This window comes from Artemia sp. Qi Xiang Cuo, unplaced genomic scaffold (genome assembly GCF_049724085.1).
Source record: "Artemia sp. Qi Xiang Cuo unplaced genomic scaffold, ASM4972408v1 HiC_scaffold_3014, whole genome shotgun sequence".
NCBI lineage: Eukaryota > Metazoa > Arthropoda > Branchiopoda > Anostraca > Artemiidae > Artemia > Artemia sp. Qi Xiang Cuo.
In genome coordinates this window covers 75,388-95,566 of record NW_028300409.1, presented here as the reverse complement: position 1 = coordinate 95,566, position 20,179 = coordinate 75,388, and positions in this window count along the sequence as shown.

Genomic DNA, 20,179 nt, shown 5'->3' with positions numbered 1-20,179 from the left:
AGAGACGACACACACACAGAGACAACACACACATAGAGACGACACACATAGAGATAATACACATAGATACACATAGAGATAAGGTTTTTACTGAAATCTTTGTCGCAGAAACTTGAAAAAGGGCTCATTCGATTTGAAATTCAAAGGACTAGTACCCTTTTTAATAGTCGAAAGTAATTTGAGCGCAACTAACCCCCCTCTCAGAACCACCTTTTCCCCAGACACTCTCCCACAACCCTCAGTGCAAGGATTATAAGTTATGCCCTGGGGGCATATAAGGTTTTTATTGAAAAGACTATGTCAATATAAAACGAACAAAAATTAATTTAAAATAAAAATTTCTACCAAATAAGTTTTTCAAAGAAAAGTAAAGAACTCCATTAAAAAAAAAGAGCAAAAGTAAAATCAAATAATCTACCAATCGTGAAACTACCACAAATCAGCATCGATAAATAGATGAAACCCAAAACGAAGAGAAATTACAATAATTAACCGAGTCAAACTCAAAACGAGCAGAAATTAACATAAGTTGGGCGCAAAACCCCTATGCCTTCCCAAGGTCAGAACAAAATTTGCACTTTGCTGAAAAAAATACAATTGAATGTGCATTGCCATTTTAATATACAGATACTGATATGTAGTAATCAAAATGTTAATATTATTTGATTTATTAAAGTTATAAAAGTAAAAACATTTATATTTTTTCAGTAAAGTGCAAATTTTGTTCTAGCCTTGGGAAGGCATAGGGGTTTTGCGCCCAAATTATGGTAATTTCTGCTTGTTTTGAGTTTGACTAGGTTATTTATTTTAATTTCTGTTCTTTTTGGGTTTCATTTATTTATCGATGCTGATTTGTTGTAGTTTCACGCTTGATAGATTATTTGATTTTATTTTTACTCTTTTTTTGTTTAATGGATTTCTTTACTTTTCTTTGGAAAACTTATTTTGTGGAAAATTTTGTTTTAATTAATTTAAATACAAAGCTGATTTGTTCAAGATAGATTATAATTATTTTCATCTCAACACTAAAATTAATTACGAAATCAATTTCTGGTAAATATGAAAAATTGCTTGATACCCTGGCGTGTCGTAATTTTCTTTCTTTTTTCTCCAGCACTAGCGGGTCACTGGAATATCGTAGGGGCACTAAAATATATAACCATTCGAGGTTCTCGGAATTAATGTTTTATTCCTCCCCCCCCCCACACCGGCCCAATAGAGATGGGTGCCATTTCCTTTTTCATCTTATGTGGAATGAACCCTTATCCTGACTAAAAGCTCCTGTGAACTAGGTTGTGTTTCAAAAGTCTGGATGGTCCTGATGGTTCGGGAGGTGTGGTACCCCCATCTGGTTAGTCTAGTCTTCCGTCCCTAATTAAACATAGGAAGAATCCTACTGCGGTTTCCTCATCGAGATAGGCAGGTGGAAACGACCGGAATTGCCTATCCCAATTCTTGCTATGCCAAACCACAGAGGGTGCCATCAGGAAGTGGAGACCTGCATGGTTAAATATATTTCCACGAAACGTCCAAATGCAAGTCAATATAAAGAGTCCAACCTATAATACAGCATCCCTGGCAAGTGATGCGTTGAAGCTTTTATTGGCGCCTTCTCCGAAAAATTGTCAAGCCCATACTACGGCATCCCCGGCAATCGATGCGTTGAAGGTTTCATCAGCGCCTTCTCCGAAAAATTGGCAAACCTAGGTGCTACTTCGGAAACATAGACAACCCCTCAGTGTAGGTGCTGGAACGTCTGCTCGATGAAATGCCAATCAAACCAGTCGTTTATCGCTGGGGAATTATTGCGTTACAACACAGACATAATGTTCCTGTCAGAAACTCGAACCTACGGCATTGTGGAAGGCTCAGAGATTAGAACTCCTGAGGACGACGCTTCTTTCTCCTTTTTCAACTCCGGGTCCCTTGATGGATCTGCATATGGAAGAGTGGGCATCATTTTAAACCCCCTATCAACGAAGTCACTTCTAGAGTGGGAACATATCTCACATATAGTAACAAGAGCGTGATTCAAAGGCCACCTATTCAACATATCAGTTATTGTAGTTTATGCTCCAACCAGAAACGCACCGGAGAATGAAGCAGATCTTTTTACCAAGTTCTAACTTGTACACTTAAAAAAGTCCCAAAATGAGACCTCATCTTTATCGGAGGTGACTTTAACGCCAGAATCGGGGGAAAAGTATCCAATGCTGAGTCTGTCATTTGCCACTTCGGTCTTGGAGCTAGATGTAGCCGAGGAACCAGACCTATTCACTTTGCCATGACGAATGTTTGGTCAATGCCAATACCTTATTCAAACACAATCCCAGCCACAAAGCCACATGGCATTTAAGAGATGGTAGAGCAAAAAGCCAGATTGATTACATTTTCATGTCCGACTACTGGAATCAATTGCAAAAAATAATAAATCATACATTAAAGCAAATTCCGGGTCGAAGCACGGGTCAGGTCATCTTCTAGTCAAGTTAGGTCTAAAACTGCGACTAGCAGCACGCCCCAAGAGGCAACCTACACAAAGATTTGATACCAATCGCTTCGATGATCCTAATACACGACAGGCATTTCACTTAGAGTTGTCTAACTGCTTTGAAGCTCTCCAAGTGCAAGCGAACGACGAGCAAACTCAAAGTTTGGATGAAGAGTGGTTGACCATACGCAAAACAATCCACGAGGCTGCGGAAGCTACGATAAGATACCGCAAAAGACTATCCAAAAAGTGGATGTCAACACGAACAATTCAGTTGGCTGAGGACAAGCAACAGATATTGGAAAGAAAAACGGAGTTGTTCAAACGATTGAGAAGAAAATGCCACTAGTCGGCTAAGAATGATAAGAACCGGTGCTGGGAGAAAGTCGCTGAAGACATGGAAGCCACTGCTTCTAGATAGGACACCAGGAATATGTATCAGCTCCTAAAATCAATCAGGAGTAAATCACATAAACCTACTAGTACATCCGTTGAAGATGAAAACGGCAAGTTACACTCGAATAATACCAAAATAATAGATCGCTGGAAGGAGCACTTTGACAAACTACTTAACCCGCACCAACTTTCCATAGCAATGGATGATAATCAGCGCTGCCATAATCCAAGTCGTAGCACTGATGACCTGCAGGAACCAAACTCTCCCAGCAGTTTTTACAATGACGTGAATGTGGCTTTCCTCACGTTGAATGGAGTCCAACAAGCAATCAGTTGCCTTAACAGCAATAAAGCCCCTGGTCCTGATATCATTCCGGCTGAACTTTACAAGTGTGGAGGGACAGCACTTTTCAGCAGGATTCATAAACTGACTTGTCGTATATGGGAAGAAGAGATGGTTCCACATGATTTGGGAGATTCCATCATCCTTCCAGTCTTCAAAAAAGGGCTAAAGAGAAAATGCAGCAATTATCGTTGGATTTCTTTCTTATGCATTGCTGCAAAAATATTTGCCATAGTGCTACATAATCGTTTTCGTATCCAGCACAACGCAAATACAAGGACCAATCAAGCGAGATTCCACCCAGGCATGAGAACAATTGACCAACTATTTATTTTAAGACAAACCCTTGAACACAGGGAAAAACACCAGAAACCAACAGTGTCTCTATTCATAGATTTTATTACAGCTTTTGATTCTGTTCTAAGGGATGGAATCTGAAAGGCCAAGACAGAGGATGGAGTACCAGGCAAGATAGTCAGACTTATCCAAGCATACTACCAGCACACGCAAGCCCAAATTCAGATCGGTGGAGAAATCTCCTCGATGTTCCAAATTGATTTTGGTGTTTTCCGACCGGGATGTATATTGTCTCCCGTCTTATTTAATTTCGTGATCGACTGGATTATGACCAGAGCAATAACAACTTTTTCAGGCGTTGAAGTAAGTCCTAATTTTGTGATCACTGATCTGGACTACGCCGACGATATTTTCTTGTTAGCTGAATCTCGTTCAGAAGCCCAACCTATGCTATCAAAGGTAGCGGAAGAATTCTCTCTGGTCGGCCTAAAAATAAGCTTCCAGAAGACAAAAGTCATGGCGTCCGGTATATCATCTCAAGAACCCCTAATTTTACTAGAACAGTCGCCCATTGACGCGATACATGAATTTAAGTACCTAGGCTCTCTGCTAGACCCAATAGGAGGATGCACATCAGAAATACAGTCAAGAATTTCTTCAGCAACTGGAGTCTTCACCCAGCTAAATCACTCTCTATGGAACCAGAAAAATGTTTGTCTGAAGACAAGAATAAGGATTTACCAGGCCCTTGTTCGGTCTGTCTTACTATACGGCTGTGATACATAGACTATGAAAGTATCCGAAATTCAAGTCCTTAACGTATTTTACCATTCATGTTTAAGGAGAACCATTGGCACTAAACTCCGTAATCGTGTCTGCAATGTCAAACTCCACAAAATCTGCTATCAGCGTTCTGATTTGGCCACTATGATTAAACAAAGAAGATTCCGATGGTTCGGCCATAAACTTCGCCGCCCACACCACACCTTTGTCCATAAAGCCCTTAGATGTACACCTCTTTCGGGATGGAAAAACTGGCATGGGAGACAAAAGAAAACGTGGCTTGCCTGTATCAAGGCTGACCTAGACCCAATCGATGGATTCAAGAAGTATGGACGAAGATGGGAAAAGTCCTGGCTCGATTTGATTGAGCCACTCACAAACGACCGAGACTCTTGGCCTACTACGATGACGAAACTACTGGAAGCCAGGGAGAGTGGAGATGCTTGAGTCATGCTACAAGCACAAGTAAGTACAAGAACCAGAGAATTTATTTTTGCGTAATTTCAAAAAATCAAACAGAAAGAGCTTAGGCACCAGATATAAAATCAGAGATCTCACTTGCCCTGGCAAATCCTTACCCGAGCACAAATTTAAAAGCTCCTAGTTTGCAATAAAAAAAATAGCAGACCATGCTTTTGGCGATACTCACTTTTCAGAGTTTCTTTCAATTTGGAAAATTTATGTGGTTACCCAATTGGATTATTTTGTTATAAACTACAAACGAAGCGAGAAGAAAATTTTAAGCTTCTATCCATAGAAGTTATTTATTTTTTTTAGTTCTATTTTTATTTTTTAGGCCTTGTTACACCTTGTTAAGCCAAGTTATTTTTAGGCCTTGGATTGAGTTGAGTAAAACAAGGCTCGGTTGAAATGAGATTTAAGTTATTTAAGGGTTGAGTTAAACGGCGTGTCAGTTGAAAGAAGGTTCAGTAAAATGGGATTGAGCTGCACGGGGGTCCAGTTAAACATGTGTTCAGTTTCACAAGGGTTCAGTTGCATGTGGGATCCATTATTTGAGGTTGAGTTGCCCGCGTTTCAGTTGAACGAGGGCTCAATTGAATGGGACTACATATTTAGTTAAAGAGGGGTTCAGTTGCATCTAGGGGCAGATACACGAGGGTTCAGTTACAAGAGATCAGTTGCACGGTGTTACACGAGGATTCAGGTAGATGCACACCAGACATTAGAAACATTAGACCGACTTGGTTTCTTGAAATGCTGTCCTTGAAATGTTACGAATCTATTTTACTATGCTAAACTTTCTTGATCATATCTAGTTGTAGGAAAAATACATAATCAGGCCTTACGAATTCTATTAAAAAATAATTACCTCAAATCCACAATGACGTAAGCATCTTCATTCTGCCACTTATTATGAAGGTTTAAGCGAAAAACTGCAAAGGCACTAAAAAATACACCTATGATTAATAAAATGAAGTAATTCCTTTTGCTATTCATGATTGCAGTTTCAGTAAAGGCTGCACTCAACTGACAATAATCTAGGTGCATGTGCTAATATTTTTGCAATGCCGCATATTTGAAATACAGGAATAACTAGTCTGGAATTGAAACTAAATTATGTTTCTTGTGATTAAAACAGATACACGTGTATTTTGCTATTACTATAGAGGATTTACGAAATAATTGACATTACGAAAAAAAGATGTACATAAATAACAATTCTAAACTATCGAATTATGCATTATGCATCGTAAGAAACGGTAACCTAAGGTTGACGCACTGCAGCTCTAAGCTAGCTGAGACCAACACAGCTGTAGGCGCATTTTTCCCATTCAGATTTTAATCCTTCATTACGACCTCTTACCACCTTATTTAGGGTTGACCTACTTTTAGTTTGAGCCTAGATAGATGGTCAAAAATGATGAGCTACGGCAATCTGTCATTTTTCATCTAAAAAACGTGTCCTAGCCGTCTCTCCCTTTCTCTCACTATAGCTTTAGAAGAGAGGATGAGACATGTTTCTTTTGAAAACCTTAATGTTTGATATCGATCAATCAAATGGGTAACCAAAACTATCCGTAGACAATTCTTTTGAAAAATATATAATAACAAATCCTCTTCCAAGGCGCCCACGTTTAAGGGCCGTATTTGACAACTACCTCCACTGAAGCAATCCCTTAAATTTCCAATTTAATACCCTAAGCCATTCCGAGATACACCCTTTTGATAACCTGTATGCGCATAAATAAATCAATCAATTTATTCAATCAATAAACTCAACAACTAACACTTCAATATAAACTACCCCGTAAGGCTCTATGGTCAGGAAAAAACAGGGGAGAAACAAAAATGAAACAAATTTATAAAAAACATTTTCAACATCATACATTCACACCTTTAAGAGACTCAACACAAGAGAAAAAAATAATAATAATAATAAACAAAAAAAAATCAACAAAAAAAAAATCATAAAATACAATGATCCACATAAAAAAAAAATAAACAGGGGACTACCAAGCAATCAATTTATTCCACGTGGACTACCCTATGATCAATCAATCAATCAATTTATTCAACCAATAAATTTAAGACAAAAAATGGCATAAATACTAACAAAAAAAAAGAAAGAAAAAAAAAGTATTTTTAATATAATGCATTTCAACCTTTCAAAGACTCAACACACACACACACAAACAAAACAAAACAAAGAAGAGAAAGAAAGAAAAAAAACAATAATTAAAAGACCCAAACAACAAGCGATTTTATGAGACCCCCCCCCCTCCCCTCAAACAAAAAAAAGATGTAGGACAATCCAATAAATTAGACCAAATTCCAAATATATATTTGAAACCAAGCCACAAAAAATAATAGACAAACTCAGTACCCCTCACAACAAACGTTTCCAACCCAGGCTAGGGTCACCCCCCCCCCCCAAAAAAAATAAGAATGAAATTAAAAAAAAATTTAAACATGAAAAATGAAGACATTAAAAAAAAATTCAATTCTTTTGAAACTACCAAACGAGTTACATTCTTGAGCTGACTCAGGTAGGCTATTCCAAACGATATGACAAGCAGTTAATGGATTAAAGTCAGACCTCACCGATGGAGTAAATACAATATTAATATGCCATTACGAATGCACAGTGTGCATTGATTTTGTTCAACTTTTCCATCAATACTCTTTCAAATTTTCCCCTTTATACACTTAACCATTGTAGTATTCGTATGATATCATAGTAGTAGTATAGTATCATAATGATAGTACCATAGTAGTATGCACATATTGCCTTTTGTTCAGTTGAATGTTCCCCTCTTAATGCCCTGGAAGTTTCAGCTTGATACGGTAAGCTATTACTAAGAAATTGCAAATACACCCTTTTGACAATATACATGCACGTAGTATGTATTGTTTAAATCAGTTTTCCCCTTAACATTTCCTTAAAGTTCACCTCAAACTCCGCAGGTTTAGTAGTAGTTGCTATAGATGAAGTTATTGTAGTAGCAGTAGTACTAGTAGTAGTAGTAGTGGCTATAGTAGTTCTGTGCAAATATTTCCTTTTGGTCAATTGATCCTCTCCCTCATCATTCCCTGAAACTTCCCACTTAATTCCCTCTACCAATCCGAGATACACTGTTTTGACAACATGTATGCATATAAAGTGTTTTGATTTAGTTCAACACTCCCCTCAGCCCTTACTAAAAGATTCACGAAAATGCCTTTGGTGCTTATGGACACAAAGGGTGAAGCATATCTTCTTTCCCAATAACAAATACTAAAAGTAAACAATAGCCGAATTGCATAAATTGCCGACCTTGCCTCAAGGGCTCTGGGAGGTTAACATCTCCAGAGACATGGTTACTGGACCTTCCAACTATGCTAAACAAAATGGCTATATCCAAATTTTGACTGAATGAGCATTGGGTAATTAATAGGGGTGAGGAAGGGGCGGTTGACCTCCAATCACTTTTGGCTCTTAAAATGGCACTAGAATTTTTAACTACCGACTGAATGAGCGCCTTTTGAAGTTTTGACAAAACTGTCTATATAAATTGCTTTAGTGAAAGGAAAAAAATAACAGATTAATAAAACATAGTGCTTGCATCGCTCTGTACTTAGGCAGTGCTGTTGCGCTGCCTATGGTTATATGCCTATGGTTATATGGTTATATGTAATACTTATTGACGTTAAGATAACCCATCAATGTTATTGGTGTAAAACAAGTTGGATCTTTTTAGAAACAGGTGAAGAACAAATATACAAAGAAAAGAGATCTAGCTTTTTTATGCCCTCTACTGAATTCAACACCTTACTGTATTAAATAAAAAAAAAAGTTTTTTAAACTGAAAGTAAGGAGTGACATTAAAACTTAAAACGAACAGAAATTATTCCGTATATGAAAGGGGCTGTCCCCTCCTCAAAGAATCGCTCTTTACGCTAAAGTTTTTTATTGTTTTAAAAAATAAAGTTGTGAGACAGAGTCAAAATTTAGCGTAAAGAGCAAGGCGTTGAAGAGGGGACAGCCCCTTTCATATACGGAATAATTTCTGTTCGTTTTAAGTTTTAATGTCGCTCCTTACTTTCAGTTTGAAAAACTTGTTTTTTTTGTTTAATTTCTGATCGTTTTTTAGTTAATGCAACTTTTATTTTGGCTCCCCGTCATTGAATAAGTAAACAAAATTTGCTTAAAAATTTTACTTTTCTTTTGCTAAATGGATGTCTCTAAATTTGGTTATGACGTAATTTACAAATTAACTTACGTATCTAACTTCTATATTCGTATATTTTTCTTCCGGCAAAAAATACAAAGTTGCAGATTTTTGCATATATGAGCTTGAAACCTATGTAATAGGGTTTTCTGATACGCTGAATCTGACGGTGTGATTTTCATTAAAATCCTTTCACTTTTAGGGGATGTTTTCCCCCTCTTTAAAAAATCGGGTAAATTTTCTCAGGCTCGTAGCCTTTGATGAGTAATACTAAACTTAATAAAATTTATATATTTAGAATCAGCATTATAAACACATTCCTTTGATACATTTATTGACATCAAAATTCCGTTTTTAAAAGTTTCGAATACTATTGAGCCGTATCGCTTGTTTTTTTTATTGCTTTTTTTTATTACGTATGTTATTACATATATAAAGGGGTTCTCCCCTTAGTCAATACGACGCTCTGTACGTTAAAAGTTAAAAAAAATTTATTAACAAAATCCTGAATCACAAAGTCCGGTTAATTAGAATAGATAGCTCTTTTGAAAGCATTAAAAAAACTGTAGAGTGAAGAGCGAGGTTTTCATTTTGGGTAGACCCCCCTAATATATGTAATAATTTTTGTTCTTTTTAAGTTTTAACATTGCTTCTTACTTTCAGTTGAAAAGACTCGTGTTTTTTTATTTAATTTCTGATCATTTTTTAAATATAATGGTTGGAAATCCGGCGCCCCCTTCATAGAAATGTCCCTTACCCCAAAGAAACATCCTCCACGGAAAGATTCTCCCGAGTAGCCCCCTCCTCTAGCCCCCCCCCCCTCCAGAAAAAAATCCTTCCTGAAAATGTCTGTATACTTCCCAATAATCAATAAATAATGCTGGCAAGTCCGGCGCCCTCTTCATGGCAATTTCCCTTCCCCCATGAAAACTTCCTTCATGTACAGGTCCTCCAAAATAAACCCTGACCCATCCCCCCCACTACCAGAAAAAAAACCTCCTGAAAACTTCTGTATACTTCCCAATAACCAATACTATATGTTAACATTGGGTAAAGTTCATAGCTTTTAGCCCTTCCGTTGGGGACTTCGGGGGATTAAGTCATCCTAAAAGACATATTTATCATATTTTCGACCATGCTGAACAAAATGGCTATCTCAAAATATTGATCGGGTGACTTTAGGAAAAAAATAAGCGTGGGAGGGGGCCTAGTTGCCCTCCATTTTTTTTTGGTCACTTAAAAAAGGCACTAGAACTTTTAATTTCCGTTCGAGTAAGCTCTCCAGCGATGTTATAGGAGGTCTATTTCAATGTGATTACCCCTGGAAAAAAAAACAAATAAACACGCATCCGTGATCTTTCTTTTGGCAAAAAATAAAAAATTCCACATTTTTGCATATATTTACTACAAAATACTGCAAGGGATTTCTTGGGCACGTTAAGTATGAGGGCGTTATTTGTATTAAGGTTCCACAGCCTTTACAGGGTCTTTCTTACTTTTTTAAAAAATCAGCCAAATTTTCTCAGGCACTTAACTTTTCATGGGTTGCACTAAACTTGATGAAAGTTATATATTTGAAATCAGCATTGAAATCTGATTCTATTGATGTATCTATTGGTATCAAAAACCCGTTTTCTAGAGTTTCGGTTACCATTGAGCCGGGTCGCTCCTTATTCACAGTTCGTTACCACGAATTGTTTGAGACTCTAGATCTGATGTTTCCGGTTCCTATCTGAAAGAATATAATCCTGTATTTTTCACAAGTGTATAGGCATGTGTTTTTTTTCTGTTTTAAATATAAAGGTACACACACACACACACACACACACACACATATATATATATATATATATATATATATATATATATATATATATATATATATATATATATATATATATATATATATATATATATATATATATATATATATATATATATATATATATATATATATATATATATATATATATATATATATATATATATATATATATATATATATATATATATATATATGTAATTTCTCTATTATTGGGTACTGCCTGAACACTATAAATGGAATGGCAATACCAGTACACGGGAACAAAGAATTCGTCGAATACATTGGACGAATTTAAGATGTAAATTTTGCAGCTTTTCTGGAGTGCTTCTATTTACGACGACTTCTGTATCATGTGAAGAATGCAAGATGTTTTGGAGATCTTTAAAACAGTTTATAACGTTGTATATACCACATACAAAAAAGCATGCCTGGCTCTTGGCCCTTAATTTGACGATAAACAGTGGTTCGACGCCCTAGAAGAATCGGCACTGTCCAAAATACTTTCTGTAATGCGAATACTCTTCACACAGATTTTTTTTTTTTAATAATGCAGATCCATAAGTTCTTTGGGGAAGATTCAAAAATCAGTTTGCATGCAGGACGAAATAATTTATCTAAAGATCTTGCAGTAAAGCGTGCTTATCGTACTATTAGATCGAAGTTAAATACGATGGCAATAGAAGGTCGAAATTTTAGTTTTTGAGAGGAACGTCACGGCATGGACAACATTGAGACCTATGAAAATGACCAAAACTCAGAATTTCCAAATTCTAGTGAGTCAGCTGTTACTGGAGATAGTATGTATCGGCTTCTGCATGAAAAACAGCTTGAAATTGTTGACAATATTTTACTGGCTGTCAACGATCCTAATTATTTTGGGAAAAAATATTTTTACACAGATGGACCAGGTGGTAACGGTAAAACATTTGTTTACAATACCTTGTATCACATGCTGTGTGGAGAACATTACAAAGTACAATGTATGGCTTATACAGGAATAGCAGCAACTTTATTGTCATTTGGACAAACAACACACACCGTTTGGCTTGAAAGTTCCACTTTCTTCAGATTCTGTTTCCCGTATAAGACATGATTCAAGCAGAGGCTTAGAAGCAGCTCAAGTTGATGTTTTTCTACTTCACAAAGCACCTATTCTCCCCACGTATGGCTTAAAAAATATGGATCAGTTGTTACGGTCCATTGCAAACCCACACCTACCATTTGGTGGGAAAATTTTAATTGCTGGAGGTGATTTCCCGCAGTGTTTATCAGCTAAACCCCGAGTTAACCACAGTGAAACACTCGATTTATCAATAAAAAAAAATTCATCTATGGAAGAATTTCAAACATGTTTCCTTTGAGAAAAATGTATGGGTCGATCCTGAACAGGAACCGTTTGCAAAGTACAACCTCGAACTGGGAAATGGAAATCTTCCTAAAATGAACTTAAGGCTGGACGATATGAAAGCCGAAAATTAACTATGCAGAAGAGATTTTACTGTGCAAAAATGGGGCGGTTATCTTTTGATGAAAACAAACGGGTTGAGAAGGCGGTCCTTAACTTGACTGCAAAATTTTAATAGCAGGGTTTCAAGCTCTCACCTGATTTTAAAAGAAAAAATCGCAAAAAGGTAAAAAGCGGACAGATAAAAGAATTTTGTTTCCCTCTCAGTATTAGCCTTTAGTCAAATTGAGAAAAAACTAGAAATTTAAAAAAGAAGAAGGATCAATTAAAGAAAAACGTAAGGACGTTTGATAAAACGTTGACAGGAAAGAATACACTTATTTAGCAAGGGCACCGGCAGAAAATCGTCCAGGGGGGCAGACGCCAAAATACCAGTGGTGGTTGGGGGACAGGAAATATATTTCAGGATATTTATTTTTGGAGGAATAAGTTTATTTTTAAATTCTTTTAGTGAAAAACTCTCAAACAAAAAGAGCAATTAAATTGCATCCAAAATGAAACAAAATACAGTAAATGTTAAACAAAAGTTCCTGGCAAAGGATCGTTTTATTTAGTTAATAATATATGTAATTATTATGCATATTATCTTAAAAGAAAATCTGATTCAAACCAGAATTACAGAAAGATTTATTGCTTCCATAGATTATAACAGATGTAGACTTGTCTTTATGCAATTTCCTACTCCTTAGAATAGTTTACAGAAAGACTAGAGATACTCAAAAATCATCCTGCCTTCATAGATACCACGTCTTGATTTTATACCGGCCATGTAAAATGTACCTCATTCATAACAGGACGGTTCTCCGACTCGAACTTAAATCCCTTGTTATTCATACATTTGAAAACTACCCGAGCAGTATCAGAAAAAACTCAATTCAAAAATACTACCTAGCCTTCAAATGGATTCTGTTTCTCTTTATTGGCGTATACGTATAAATAAAATGAACAGGTTTAAACACAGTTTAAAATTTATCAAATATTTTGTGATAAAAAAAAACTGGAAGTAAAAAGTGACTTGGGCCAATATCCACCAAAACTAAAAATAAAATTCTCTTGACAATTGCTAAACCGACAGTATTGGCTTTTTATGCTGATTCTAAATATATAAAATTATTTCAGTTTATTGTTACCCACCCACAACTAAAAATTTGAGAAAATTTGCTTAGTTTTTAAAAAAAATGGGAACACCCCCAGAGATGTGAGCCATCTTATTGAAAATCCCTTAATAAAAAAATCATTTCAGAGAACTCCACGATAGAGGTTTCAAGCTCCAATCTTCAAAATGTGGAGTTTCGCATTTTTTTTTTCAGAAGAAACATCATGGATGCATGTTAATTTGTTTTGTTTTTCACAGGGGTGATTGTATCAAAGCGAATGTCCAAGATAATTGGGAGGCAGCTCATTCAAACGTAAATTGAAAGCTCTTTTTTAAATGACCATGCACGTTGGGCCAGAGGAAAGTCTAGTTTTCTGCCATTTTATGGCACCAAACTACCACTTTACCCCAAAGAGGACAAATTTGCAATCAATTTAAAATTCTGAGAAGTTATTTGATTTAAAAGTACCAATAACTATTTTTTATACTTCCCAGTGGCAAAAGAAGTAATGTCAAACGGTGGCAGCACTGGATTCAACCAAGTTGATTCACATTATTTGTAATCAAACGAGGCTACGTTTGGTGGTCTTTAATTGCGCATCAGCTACAGTGTAGGGGGGGGGAGGGGGGAGTCATTCTTTAGTTGGGGATAGGGTAGATTCCTAAAAAAGTAGATATTAATGGACACATTGCTTACTCTTCATGAGGCTTCAGATAAAGGTTAAAAGAGGTAGAGAGGAGTCGGAATTAATTAAAATGTTTCTCTTTACAGCTAAAATATTAAATTCCCATATCTACCAGCACAGAGGGGGGAAAAGCAAGGCAGGCCATCATCAGACCCGCCAGTAAATTTCTTTGGGATGACAAATACTGATAGGAACTTAGTTTTCAGCAATTTCAAATTGTAATATATTTCTTTTTTCTTTTTATAAGAAGTACTTCAATGTAGTTAAGCAAATGAATGCAATCTATTTATCGATAAGAAATCCTTTTGCAGAGCTTGTGATGGCTTCAGTTATGTAAAAGATCAAAAGTCTGTCTCATCCTGAACTCCTTACTCTTTATTGTGAAGTTTGGCTTTTGTCCAAATTTTTAAAGAAAATTTGCAATTGAAATTTTTTTTTTCAAAGCATTAAAAAACTTTCGTTTAATGAGTAGTGTGTTGAAAAGGGGGCAGTCCCCTTTATATACAAGGTAACTCCAAGCTGTTATCAGTTTTAAATTTGCTCCTTATTTTAGTTGCAAACTATTTTCTATTTGTTTAATTACATTTCATGAGACGATAAAGAATTATGAATGCAATGCTTTTGGTAACGCAGAATAAAGATTGACATTTCAATTATCTCTGTTTGGATTTTGATGTTGATCAAACAGTTCATGATAACTGACGGTAAGTAAGGAGAAATTATAACGTATATGAGGGGATTTGCCCCCTCCTCAACACCTCGCTCTTTAAATTGTGTCCCAATTCTTTAAAAACCACATCTGGAAGACAAAGGTCGTTTAATTACAGCAATACATAGTTTTTATTTTAATTGCCGAAAAACTTTAGCGTGAAGATCGAGGTGTTGAAAGAGGGGGCAACCCCACTCATATACATAATAATTTCCGTTCGTTATAAGTTTTAATGTTGCTACTTACGTTCTGTTAAAAAATCTTGTTTTTTTTTATTTAACGATGCTTAGAGACAAATTAAAGTAAAACTAAATAAAAATGAAAAAAGTAAGTAATTAAAAACAATAGACGAAAAAGTAGCCTACTTATAAAAACTAAGATATAAACTCCCAGATGTCTGTTCTGTTGAGCAATGTCGAAGCGTTGGACGGATATTTTTTTTAACAATGTTGACAGTTTTCAATTTAGTTATCAAACACCAAAATATATAATGCCTTTAGACTACTACGTGTTTTTAAAAATTAACACATTATCAAAGTAGTTTGGTCGAAGTTAAACTCTAAAACTAAGATTAAGAAAATCAAATAAAAATGTTTATTAGATATTTGCGATTTAATTTTGAATACCAGAAGCCAATATATTTGACACCTTTATACTTCATAACCGTAGAAAATTAAATCTTTTTCAAAGTGGCAATTAGGTAAATACAGTCACTCTTGGAAAAAAACAAAAAACGTATCCGTTCAGGGGGATATAGTTCCCAGCATTCCGTTTAGGGGAAACATTTCTGATTATGGTGGCTTTATATATCAGCTCAGGGGTACTCTTGCGTTGCAAGCAAAAGTTGACAGCATATTTTTACCGAAATTACCCCTTATTAAGTTGTTTAAAATAATCATATAAACTTTCTTGTGTACTAATAACTGCACTAATCACTAGTAGTAACCGTCCAATTACTTGAGAACCTACACGCAAACCTACGCCTGAGGCATGGATATGTGTGTAGGTTTTCAACGAATTGGGGTTACCAGGATCATTTAATACCGGTCCTATTAAGGACAAGTTTTTCTGACGTAGATTTATAGTTCATGATATACAAGTTTTTTTTTTATGTTAAATCCGGTGTCATTCATGTTTAATTTTATTAGTTTGTTTTTTTTTTTAAAATTGAATATTTTTTTCATGGGTTTCAATAATATAATGAGTAATGTTATTGAAAAGGGTAAGTAATTCTTTAGTTTACGAGATTTGCGAATTTTTTGCGAAAAGTTATTATCGTAAGGGTATTGCGATGGTTAAGAATGTCTCACGGGTAATTAAAGAATGGGGTGCTTACATCAGATACTTAATAGATTTGACGCTTACAAGTGACATTGCTAGAGTCAAATATATTTGGTTTTGGTGATATTATGACCCTCCAAGTCCCCCGGGGAAAGGGCTGCACAGTGTATCGGTATCGGACGTATTATTTTTGGGCGTATTGGTATCGCAGGTATCTACACAGATTTTTAGTAGCTCGTATAAAAGATATTACTCATATCTACGTTCTTCCTATAAATTCAACCATCAGCAACTTCAAAACGGCACTAAAAACGGCGTTTTTGGTGCAATGTCTCAAGTGGAAAAGCTGGGGCTAGTGGACTACCAGCACTTTTAGATTGACGTTTAATGGCTCATTCGAAAGCTAATGATCTTATATACTTTTTTTTTATAATTTATACAAAAAATTAAAAAAATAATTTTTTTTTAACTTATTAATTATTTTAAATAAAAAAAAAAAGGTTTTTTAAATTAAAGAATGGAGCGACGGTAAAACTTAATCCAAACAGAAATTATTCCGTATTTGAAAGGGGCTGCCCCCTCCTCAACGCCTTGCTCTTTACGCTAAAGTTTTTATTGTTTAAAAAAAATAGTCGTGAGAAAGTCAAACTTTGGCGTAAAAAGCGCGGTGTTGCGGCGGGGGCAGCCCCTTTCATATACAGAATAGAGTTTTATGGATATTGGTAAAAGTGGTATTTTAATTTTAAAAGTTCAATATTCGAAGCTAGCTTTAGCAGGAGCTTAGGTTAGTAGTGGTGACAATTGTGATATAAGGAGCAATTGCACCAAATTTTTTAAAAAATAACTTTGTGTGTAATTTATACTTATATAATATACAAAGTTCAATAGTCAAAGCTAGAGTCAGCAGGAGATAAGGATAGTAGTGGTTATAAGTGTGATATAAGGATCAATTGACCACATATATTATAAAAAAAACTTTTTGTTTAATTGATAATTTAAAAAAATACAAAGTTCAATAGTCGAAACTAGATAAAGCAGGAGCAAATGATAGTAGTGTTGACAATTGAGATATAAGTAGCAATTGAACAAAATTTTAGAAAAAATAGCTTTTTGTTGAATTTATACTTTTTTAAAAATTCAATATTCGAAGCTATCTCAAGCATGAGCTTCGGATAGTTGTTGTGACAATTTCAATATACGGAGCAATTGCCAACTATTTTTGAAAAATAAGTTTTTTTGTCACTTGTAATTTTCAAAAATAAAAAGTTCATTATTCGAAGCTATCTTCAGCAGTATCTTAGGATAGTATTGGTGACAATTTAGATATAAGGAGCAATTGACCCATATATTTTAATAAATACAATTTTGTGTCGTTTATACTATACCAAAATACAAAGTTCATTATTCCAACCTATCTTAAGAAGGAGCTTAGGATAGTAGTGGTGACAGTTGAGATAAAAGGAGCAATTGACCCCTATTTTTGAAAAAAGTACGTATATGAGGGGGGTTGCTCCTTCGTCAATACTTCACTCTTTAGGCTAAAGTTTGTCTATTTATTTCAAAAGAGCTATTTATTCTAATTAAGCCACCTTTTTTATTCATGGGTCATTTTTAAAGAATTGGAACAAAATTTGAACTTAGCGTGAAAGGCGAGGTGTTGAGGAGGAGGGACCCCCCCTAATATATTCGATAATTGTGCATCATTTTAAGTTTTAGTGTTTCTGATGACCGTCATTTGAAATTTTTTTTTTAATATTTATACTTCAATAAAACATCTACAGATACACACGACGGAATCAAATTTAGAGGGAAAATTCTTGCCCAATACAAAAAGTTGTAAGAGAATTGAAAATATTTATTAAACAACAGAAAATATTCTTAAAAATAGAAAAAATCGCTTACAAAAATAAAAAATAGTTTTAACAGAATTGAAAATAGCTTCTACAAAATATGAAATACTTTTCGCAGAGCACTAAAATTATACAAACACCTAAAGTATTTGTTACAGAATACAAAAAGTTCAAATAAAGTACAAAAATTGTTAATAAAAACAAAAATCATTCTTACGAAATACAAAAATATTTTACACAAATCAAAAATAGTACTAACAGAATAAAAAATAGTTGTTGAAAAAATTGAAATACTTGTTACAAAACTAAAATATTTCTTAAAACATCAAAAATATTTATTACCGAATATAAAAATTTCAAACAAACTCAAACTTGTTATTATGAACCCAAACTGGTCACCCCCTAAATCGATAAGTTAACCCTAAATGTTTATGGGTTAGTAACATGTAATCTTTTTGAGTATGATCAAAGCTTATGTAGTACTACATTACATTATATAAACAAACTGGGATTCTATGGTAGAGTAACTACACCACATAATAATACTGGTCAGGAACTGAGAAATTTCCAGGAGGACGTCGGTGGACTATGCATCCTATTCGGAGTTGAAGCACTCTAAGTAAGGTGCAATCTAACTACAGATAAAGTTTTAATTCAAAATTGTTACCCTAGGAGTTCGCCCTTTAATCCAGATAGGTTTAAGTGTCTTGTCTTTGAGAGGGGTTATCACTGTCCTAAAGATTACCTTAGGTTCTTCGAACAGTGGAGAGCTAAGAACATACCTGATTATGATAAATCCATAAGACATGTTAAAAACTATTTTATATCACGTAACCATCGTTTTTGAATGTTTAAGAGTGAACTCGTACTATTTTTATGTAAAAATTTGTTGTTGTTTTTTTTTCTTTCAAAAAAAAAAAAATATTTTTTAAAACTTCGAAATTTTTCATCTTTATTAATTTTTTTATTTTTTTTAATAAATTAAAATGTCAAAATATTAATAAATTTCTAACAAATGCGATATTTGATTGGCCAGAGACACGATGTCACTTCCCCACCGGTATTCTATGACCTGTTATTGACATTGCCTAATCTATTGCAAGTATCCAATCAGTATTTTTACGCATTTGAATGATAAACACACAGGTCATATCTTTTAAAAAAAAATGTGAAGATGGAGCTTTTTAATAAAGTTTGTTTACGAAACAAGGTTATTTTAGCACTGAATGCTGACACAGAGAATTATTTAAACTTTGAAATAAGTACAGATGTTAGCACTATTGGAAATGTATGCATGCATTGTCATGACAGTAAGAAATTAAATTTCTTTGGAATACCAAAAAATTCAACTCTTAAGTTGGTGGATATGCGAGATTGAGATCTCCAGAGATGATTGCACTCAAAAAGAAAGCCAACATAAAAATAATCATTGATGATAGAGGATAACTCCTTGCTCCTGCTGTAGGTAACACATTATCTACTGATACATCCAATCGTCACCTTTCAGGTATTAGCATTCAACGGAAGATCAATAAAAGAAAGGCATACTCTTCTACTAATATAGTAAACCATATCTTGTCTACATGTCTAAACTGTTAAATGTGTAAAAATAATGTGATAATAGACAGTGAAATTTACAGAAAAATAAAAAGTGCATTGTCAGAAAATATCACGATGGAATATAAAGATGAACTAGTGCCTGATTCTTTCCTGTGTGGTACTGTTACCTCTGTTCTGAAGCGAGGGAAGGATCCGCTTGATTGTGGATCATACCGCCCAATCACTGTAGCGTGTGATTTTAAGCAAACTATTTGAATATGTATTGCTCCCATTTATTCAAGATAAGGTGGATTATAACGTAAATCAGTTCGGTTTTAAGTCACGTATAGGATGCCAGCATGCCCACCGTATTTTTACAACAGTGTTACAAGAAGCACATCGTTTCAAAAATTATTGCATATTACTTAAAAGCGCTAGAAACACAGTTCTGTACATATTTTGTATTAAATATTGATTACAAATAGGTAGCTCTTATTCATGAGCAGATTCGGATTGTCTTAAGTGACATTGATCAGCTCTCACTTAAAGCTCAAGAAGAATCTGCTGAGCTTTCGAGTGATTCAAAAATAAAAACACAGTTTCCAAAACAGCAATTTACTGAACTCTGGATCAGAACTTGAACTGCTCACAATCGCTTATATGGTGTTAAGTGTTCTTCTGCCATTAGACACTACATATTTATGTTAAGTTATTTCTCAGCTTGAATACATATTAAATCTCAGTATTA